The sequence below is a fragment of the Schistocerca piceifrons genome, chromosome 1, assembly GCF_021461385.2.
Source record: "Schistocerca piceifrons isolate TAMUIC-IGC-003096 chromosome 1, iqSchPice1.1, whole genome shotgun sequence".
Classification (NCBI taxonomy): Eukaryota; Metazoa; Arthropoda; class Insecta; order Orthoptera; family Acrididae; genus Schistocerca; species Schistocerca piceifrons.
This window is the reverse complement of record NC_060138.1, coordinates 1,097,403,684-1,097,413,338: the sequence shown is the minus strand read 5'-3', so window position 1 is coordinate 1,097,413,338 and position 9,655 is coordinate 1,097,403,684. Positions and strand designations below refer to the sequence as shown.

At 40.7% G+C, this 9,655-nt stretch overlaps 1 pseudogene; it reads left to right on the top strand.

Annotated features, from left to right (window-relative positions):
* The first annotated feature begins 716 nt into the window (after positions 1 to 716).
* On the top strand, positions 717 to 834 carry LOC124725513 (annotated as a pseudogene).
* Positions 835 to 9,655: the final 8,821 nt, after the last annotated feature.

Sequence of the window (9,655 nt, the reverse complement as noted above, 5' to 3'; positions counted from 1 at the left end):
AAATTAGTTAGAATAAACTATAAAACACCTTCTAGTCCTGCAAGAAAATTACTACATACAAAAAACCAAAGCCGAAAAGAAAACCCTGTTACACGATCAAGCATACACAACGAACAACTCACTATTTACATAAATAGATAAAATAGTAACGTAGCCCTCCAACAGACGATTATTATCACAATAATATCACCCGACACCTTTCTTCCGTGAAGACCACCACAAAATATTTAAACCAAAACACAAACCAACTGAACACCAAAGCTTTCAACCACCCTCTGACAGCTATAACGTTCGCATTCAATTTTCTACAAATCGTCGTGACTAACCCCCCCCCCCCCTCCCCCCCCCCCCCCACACACACACAGAGAGAGAGAGAAAAACAGAAATGAACAGATGTTACTTTACTGCATATACTTTGTTAGATTGGTAACATGTACACAAAAAACTAAGTAGGAGGAGATACAAAGTCAACACACAGTAGTTAAGTTTAGATCACAGTTTTCGGTAAAATATCTACAACTAGTGACAGAAGAATAATAGTACACCACAGCAATTAGTTCAAAGAACATGAAAATTTTGAAGAAAAAAGTTCGTAACGTGGAAATGTGCTTATATTTCGTAAACGAAGTTATAAAGCGACCTCCCGCATGTGACCAGATTCGAGGAGACGCGGATACCAACCAAAAACACGAATAACTGTAAGGAATCACATACGTGCCAACGGCCTTGCCGCAGTAATAACACCGGTTCCCGTCAGATCACCGATGTTAAGCGCTGTCGGGCTGGGCTAGCACTTTGATGGGTGACCACCCGGTCTGCCAAGCGCTGTTGGCAAGCGGGGTGCACTCAGCCCTTGTGAGGTAAACTGAGGAGTTATTTGATTGAGAAGTAGGGGTTCCGGTCTCGTAAACTGACATACGGCGGGGAGAGCGGAGTGCTGATCACATCCCCCTCAGAATCCGCATCCAGTGACCCCTGTGGGCTGAGGATGGCACGACGGCCGGTCGGTAGCGTTGGGCCTGCCAGTGCCTGTTCCGGCGGAGTTTAATTTAGTTAACCACTTACATGTAAAAATAAGACGTGAACTGTTTTATGATCTACAAATATCGCATTTCAAAACATAACCATATAGATATAGATTCCACTGAAGGTGCCTTGAAGTAAAAGGTGAAGTGTATATGGAACAAATAAAATACACTGCAGCAAGAGAAAGGCGTTTTTATTTACAAAACGAACAAAACTAGTTTTTCATTAAAAGGATGCGATCGTGGAATGGTGGCTGAAAATGTTTTCTCTGAAATAGCATTTTTTCACGTTGCTTGAGAAGCAGTCGCCACCTTGGGGTATGGCTTGTTTTTTGTTTTGTGGGGGTGGAAGGCGCTGGTCGTCACCGAGCTCGGGAAAACATTTCAGTGGTCGTCTCTTTCTGTATGTTGGAATGCAGCGAACTGTTTCATTCATACATGCCACTTTGTTGGTTAACTTTCTTCTGCTCAGAAGCTTTGGAGCTAGCCCTTGGATTGGCGGAGGAAGGTGAAGGAAATTATAATACCGATGTCTGGAGAGGTGTAGGAGAGGAGTCTTGGGGTGTGCTCTTGTAGATCTTGGCTTTCTTTAAGAGCATTTTGCCAACTTAGAAATTTTCATTTTCTTTTCTTTTTCTTATGGTTATCAGTGAACAAGTGTTGCCCTTTCTTCCTCATCTTCATGATTAGTAAGCTGAGGACACTCATAATTTGACAACAGCCATATTATCTGGTGTATACGCTAACATTCCTCGTTTGACGAGCACTCAGATACTCGGATTGTCCTGCTTAATCACTGTGCAAAATATGTGGGAGTATTAGGAACATCAAAACGTAGCAGTCAACATCACCGCAAAGTGCACCTATGCGGGATTTATTCATTAATGAGTGACGTCAGCATGATATGGCTTACCTGAAGAAACATGTGGACCATCTTCCTCACCGAAGTGAGCCCATTATCGAGGCTGGACAGCGTCTTGCACGGTACTGGCGTGATGTCTCGTGCGGTGACCACTTTTTTCCAGAATGTTTATTTAGTAACCGCACAGTGGTTTGCAGAATCAGGTGTAGATAATAAGCTCAGTAAAATCAGTCATGAAACAAATGAAACTGTATGGTTCCAGAGACCTTTTAAAGTCCCACACGAATGGAAGTTTGTATCAAGGCCGGGATTCGAACCCTAGGTGCTGTTCCAATACAGTTGGAAAGCCTCTGCAACAGTTTTCCAGTTTATGGGGAATAGTAAGTGAGCTGAGGCGTGAATGGGAATATAGTATGACGAGGGAAGTGTGCTAGGGTAGTCTGCGCAGTTGAACAAAGCCACTGTTCCAGGGTAGCGTAGTGTTTAGCCCATCTGCCTAGTGAGGATATAACACTACTGTCCGCTACTGCTATACCACAACCTTCAAGTTGGGGGCAGTTCGTACAATGAAATTATTTTTATTCAAGCAATTATGGTACGTAGCAACAGAACAGGGTTACCCTCTGAGAGTAATTTCGTTATGTTGACCGTGTTGTACCTAACGGAGGTGGCTTATCGGAATTGAAAGTCAAAATTACGTAAATATTTGAACAATAACAAACAATGTTTTACCTATTTACACCTATTTACACTGTTCAATGAATAAAGAAAACGGTCGCCAGCCTAATTAGTCAAGAGAATGAGTAGCATTCTTATTCAAGAACTGAAAATAAGTAACTTCAATGGGCAAACACAGCCTATACTTTTGTCACTCGACAGTGCAATGAACTCTGGCACCACCTGAATACAGTATGCTCGTGTTAAGGTTGGAGCTTACAGATCAGAACAAACTATTTACATAAATACAACAGATAACAAAACGCACTATTATCTTGAGGACTTAGTCAAACTGAATGATCTCAATAACGTTACTCTTAATATTCAGTGTAGAATTGTAAATTGGACACAGATTCAGTATTACTTTTCATACAAATTCCTATCTGACAAAAAATTGTAAATGCAGTTCACTGCAAATTTAGTTACTACTAAACACTACTAAACACGTTTCTACTTAGAATAAAAATTGAATGGAATTCACTAACAGGTTACTTCTCACTGTCTTTTGAATAACGAAATTATTGTTTTCATAAATAGTGGTATTTCTACTAATCGTTATCTAGTATGAGCACAATAGACAAACTGTTGGTCCTGTTACGCCATTAATATGCACTTTTAATACACAAGAGGAGCCCAATATTGTACAGAATTTCACTTGAATAGCAAGAGTAATTGAAAATTGCTATAATTAAGTAACTTAGTGCATTTGAACTACTTTGAATGGAGGGGGGGGGGGCGCTTAATCTTTACCACCGTAGCAGAGCAAACTAAACACACTTTCAATACACTATAGAAACAAGTACTTAGCAAGCATGAACATATAACTCTCAACAGTTGCAGTTCTGAACTTTTACTGCAGTGAAACACAAATTTGAGATATTTGTAAGATTCTTTCAACAAATAATATTAAATTTAGCACACTCTAATGCCATATTAATATTAATTTGCCTCCAATAAATGACACTCGGTAAACACTTTAGCGTGGGAGGGACCGTAAGTGGATATGTGACTGAGGATAAATCACGGTAGCTACAAGAGTTCAATCAAATTTTGCCTTATATTTGGCTACACTATAACATCCTATGAGCTGATCCTTCACTGTACATTGCTTTAGTGTTCCATTATAGTCATGGCGCAATGTGGTGGCCATTGCATGTTGGTAGGTGGATTTGCTGGTAGAATTGCTGGACTCTGTCATTTCTTGGTAGCGATGATAGATATCAATTCCACAGTAGTTCCAGCTCTTTATCCATCCATCCGAGGCATTGGAAAGCAGCACGGAAGGCCTCTCTCGGCACCAGCACAATACACAACTTTTACATGAGTAGTTGACAGTTTGGTAGCTCGTCCCCGACTGACTCTTGCTTCCACCTTTTCTACCTAGGCCAACCACAATTTGCGCGCGCTACACAGTTCCGTTTCAGAGGGGAACCACAACACCTTTCGCATACAAAATAACTAAGAACCCTAAGTGAAGGTCAGCAGTTTACATAACAGCAAACAAACATTTTAAATAAAACAGAACAATTGCACGAATTGGTAGTACTGCACAAAATTATTTAAAAAAAAAATGGCTCTGAGCAAAATGGGACTCAACTTCTGAGGTCATAAGTCCCCTAGGACTGAGAACTACTTAAACCTAACTAACCTAAGGACATCACACACATCCATGCCCGAGGCAGGATTCGAACCTGCGACCGAAGCGGTCGCGCGGTTCCAGACTGTAGCGCCTAGAACCGCTCGGCCACTCCGGCGGACAAATTATTTAAATAAAATTATTTGATTTTAAAGATAACCAAAGAGATTATATGACAAAGGCAAAACATATAATTTGCTCATATTGTACAGATTACTGAGATTACACTTCCTACACTCTAAAATACATCAAAGTTTTTACAAAGAAAAGAGTATACAATTTTGTGTTATCGATTCAGTCAAACACATTTACAGAAGCTCAACGATGTAACATTAAATAAAACAAATGTCGAAATAAATCAGTAGAGCATTAGAGCTATGGTGTTACAAGCAGGAAACCCAATTTCGAATCCCAGCCTTGTTACAATTTTTTTTTCGTCACTTCAGTGTGTATAACAAATCATGAAACAAGCAGAATGTTGACTGTGGATTGCTTTGCAGAAATGGGCAAAGTTCGGCCGTATTCTGCCGTTGTGAATCGGCTGCCACCGCAAGAGGTAAACAGGTGTTCTGAGCGGAGGGCGGGGTCAGATGATATCGCAGCGGGGCACGCAGTTCCCTGGATCCCGCAAAAACCCGGCAAGGGACGTGACGCGGCTGGCGCGCGATTGAATGCAAATGACTCAGCTTCGTGTGTGACCCGGTCCGGAGAAAGGCGCTTGTTATTCCAGCACGTTCCGCCCACCCTCCGCAAAGACACCCGCCCGTTAAGATTCCTATCCGCTCTAGCCCACGAGAACAAAAGCCGATCACGCACCGTCTCGGCTAGGCGCAAAAAGTAGTCGGCTTTGGTGCCTGGTTTTTAGAAACTGGTGACATGAATTTTCGTAATTAGTGGTCATTAACAAAAGCTTCCTAGCAAACTCTTACTCAATAAACTTTGAAAAGACGCGCTGTACGTGGTGCCCCATTTGTCTTGACCAACCCATACAACTTTCCACCCAAATGTTAAATAAAAAAATCTATCAAGCAAAAGTTCCTTAGCTATCAATGGGATGTTAACGGGCATATCTGCCTTTTTTTGTAATTTCGTTAATTGCAAAGATACGAACATCCAACGCGGCCTTTGGGATTTCCTACAAAAGATGCCAATGCTTTGAAAAGCTGTAACTAAATTTTAGTGTGCGCGATATTATTACCCTGTTTTTATGCACACGTACTGACAACTGGTAATTAGAATGAAACATAACAGTTATTAAAATGGCTCCAAACACTATGGGACTTAACATCTGAGGTCATCAGTCCCCTAGACTTAGAACTACTTACACCTAACTAACCTAAGGACATTACACAAAACCATACCTGAGGCAGGATTCGAACCTGCGATCGGAGCAGCAGCGCGGTTCCGGTCTGAAGCGCCTAGAACCACTCTGTCACAACGGCCGGCCAAAACAGCTATGGCAAATGGAATGTCGTCATGGAGTAGCTAATCAGCCTGTTATACTGAACCACTGGATACATAAGAATCTAGAAAGTAATAATTACAGTAATCATTCACACCATGATGCACCCACATTAAAATACTATTCATGGACTAACCAGTGTAGCTACTCAAACTGATAGTTTAATTGCTGTTAGTAAACTGAATAATTTACTGCAATGGCGGAAACAGAAAGCTTGTAATGCACCTGAATGCCAAAATAATTTGTAATTAAGGTTTGAAAAAATAGTTGAGAAAGTAAACCAGTTGTTTACGCTGGTTTTAATTCAATAGTCTCAGAATGTGAACGCAAACTAATAGTGAGAACCTGCACTGTAGTCCGTTGGCGTATGCCCTGCCGTTTAGGTTATCATTGATGAAATAAGGATCAACAACTGTATCCCCAAGCATCGCACACCAGATATTAACCCACCATTGATGCTGATGTTCCTTGTATTTAGTTGTTCTTTGTTTGAGAAGGAACATAAATATTATGTTTCTCAGGGGCGCTTCGTCCAAGAGTCGTAGGAATCTGGTTGGTGAGGATTTGCTGTTGTGACCACTGAGAGAACTCTGCACGCTTCCAGAAGTAATTGCAGTACAATTGAAACGTCCCCTTTCAACAATTCTACACGAGACTGTGCTTAAACTGATACACAATATTTTGTTAGCGCAACGCAATCTGACTTTCAAAAATCCCTACAAAAGAATGGCCCTGACTAACATTAAACTATGCCTTTCACAAATCACTTACCTCACAAAAATCTTCGCTGCTCAAGCTACTGCAATACAGGAGCGCCACTACTGCCAGCTAAATGAAAGATTCAAACTACTGAAGGCACTAACTACTGATAGGGATAGTTAGCAAATGAAAGATATTAATAGAGAACGAACAATGTATTTACCTTGATATCATCATATATAAATATAGCAGTTCATGACAAATTACAAACCTCCGCCATCTCTCTCCCCACATCCACCACTGCTGGCGGCTCACCTCCAACTGCTCAACGCTACGCGCTGTTCACAGCCAGCTGCCGCTGCCCAACACTACAATGGCGAGTATTACAACAATGCAAAGCAGACACAGACTGCCCACAGCACAGCCAGTGATTTTCATATTGAGCGCTACGTAACGTTGCCAATAAGAAAACATAAACAGCCTACTTACATAGGCCCCATGCTCCTCACAAAAAATTTTACAAAATTTTTTTTGGGCAGTGGCCAATAATGATTTGATAAAATTTTTCATAATTACAATAACAAAGAAATCAAATGCACACACTTATTGATACAATGTTGGTCAAAAGCTAAAATTTTCTCACAGTTTATAAAGACAGTCCTGATCTTGTACTTCCCGGATTTCTCTTTGGTGTTGTGTATTAATTTGATTCTGATTTTGTTTGAATTTTCTGATTTGTTCATACTCTTCTGTGTCAGTGACGGCTACGGGTCTTGTGTCATTCAGATCATCATCTACCTTTGTAGATAAGTTAGTGACCTGATCCGAAAGTTCGGCTACTTTCTCCGATAGTGTACTTATTTCCTCCATGTGTCTTTCTGAACCAATTTTCAGGGTATCTACTGTGTTCTTTAAGTTTTCCTGAGTTCTTGCAAGTTGCGTAACCGAATCGGTAGATGCAACTGAGTCAATTTTAGCTTGCAAGGTCTCATGATTTTCATGAACAATGGTTTGCAGTTCTTTTATGGCTGCTTCGTGATTCTGTAATGCATTTTCATGCCGCGAAAAAATAGGTTGAAAATGCTCACAAATTTGTGTTTTTACGTCATTACACACTTTCTGACATTTCGATTCAATGTTATGTAACTCAGCAGTTAAATCTTCACGCGTTTGTTCAAGAGTTTGTTCCAATGAGTCTAACTTTTGAAGCTGTTGCTGTGTTTGTCTCTGATTTTGTTCCAGTGTGTCTAACGTTTGAAGCTTTTGCTGTGTTTGTCTCTGATTTTGTTCCATTTGTTGCATTAATTGCAATAATAATGTATTAGTGTCTGGAATCTGTTTCTCTACGCTTTTCGGCAGTGCATTTGCACCGGCAACATTCACATTTTGACAAGCAGAAAATGTGTCTTGACTTATTTGAGAAAACGGTGATGACCCAAAACCTGAATCTACAGTATTTGCGAAATTGTGTCCTGTCATTTCGGATTCCTGAGGCGAGCTGTTGCCGACCGATCGATCGATAATGCTTCCCTCTTCACTAATTGTTTCACTGTCCATGCCATTGTTTGCCGCCCGCTCCATTTCCCTATTCACAATTACCAAATTACTACTTTGAACATCAGTTAATTCACTACTCGGTGGCGCTAACACACTGCTTTCGTCTTCACTGTCATTTCTCAGTTTACTTTGGAGCCTAGTATTACGTTTTTCACACGCCATTATTGTCACAATATTTCACACGACAACACAGAAAAACACAATTTGAAGATCAAAAATAAGAGAACACATTAACATAGCACTGAAAATAATATCTAGTTAATTGCAGCTGCGAAATACTTGGTGCAAATCTACATGCATGCCACAACTGTTTTACTGTACAACAATGAAAGACTGCAACTACAAAGGAAATTCTCTCTATAATTACGCGCTAGCAATAAACAAAAGCTACACTAATTACACAAACTACAAGAAAAAAATCAGAAGATTCCAGTGAGGTATCCTAGGCTAAGGGTCGACATATGAAACGTCCCCTTTCAACAATTCTACACGAGACTGTGCTTAAACTGATACACAATATTTTGTTAGCGCAACGCAATCTGACTTTCAAAAATCCCTACAAAAGAATGGCCCTGACTAACATTAAACTATGCCTTTCACAAATCACTTACCTCACAAAAATCTTCGCTGCTCAAGCTACTGCAATACAGGAGCGCCACTACTGCCAGCTAAATGAAAGATTCAAACTACTGAAGGCACTAACTACTGATAGGGATAGTTAGCAAATGAAAGATATTAATAGAGAACGAACAATGTATTTACCTTGATATCATCATATATAAATATAGCAGTTCATGACAAATTACAAACCTCCGCCATCTCTCTCCCCACATCCACCACTGCTGGCGGCTCACCTCCAACTGCTCAACGCTACGCGCTGTTCACAGCCAGCTGCCGCTGCCCAACACTACAATGGCGAGTATTACAACAATGCAAAGCAGACACAGACTGCCCACAGCACAGCCAGTGATTTTCATATTGAGCGCTACGTAACGTTGCCAATAAGAAAACATAAACAGCCTACTTACACAATTCTTGGTGGAAGCGCACATGGTAAGGATGGCTCTAGTAACTTGTTAGAATGCGATGTACACTGGTTTTAGGAACGGTAATCTCTTGTTGAACCTGTCGTGTGCTGACATGTGGATACATTGCAACAGAGCCGAAAGTTCTACAGCGATTACGGTGCCATGGGTTGAAACTTCCCGCTTCTTGACGCGTCACAACAAGGCGAGGAGTCATCAGTCAAGAAGGTGGGTTCTTGTCAGCTTACTGTTTATTCCTCCACCGGAGTAGTATTACGCCTGCCTTCAACCTCAATAAACGAAAAGCGATGATAATGTAGTTTTTTAATCGAGTGCTGCATTTACTGCACACAACGTATCCTTCATAAGTTCTACAGTACTGACTAGATATTCTCGTATTGTAAATGAGAAAACATTATTGCAATTACTGTCCTGCTCACTTACTTTCTCCATAAATGGAAAGAATTTTTATTTTCGCTTCGTTGGTGAACGTTGCACTGGCACGTGCTTCAAACTGAAGACAGTTGACTAAATATCCAGTGTGCATTTTTTCTTGTGTTTCCATTTGTTTACTCCAGCAAGTGGATGGGTTACTTACCACGGGTACCTGTACTGCACAGTCAGTCAATTTTGTGAATTTTTTTTAACGATGTTCTTCTTTATCAGAGTGTT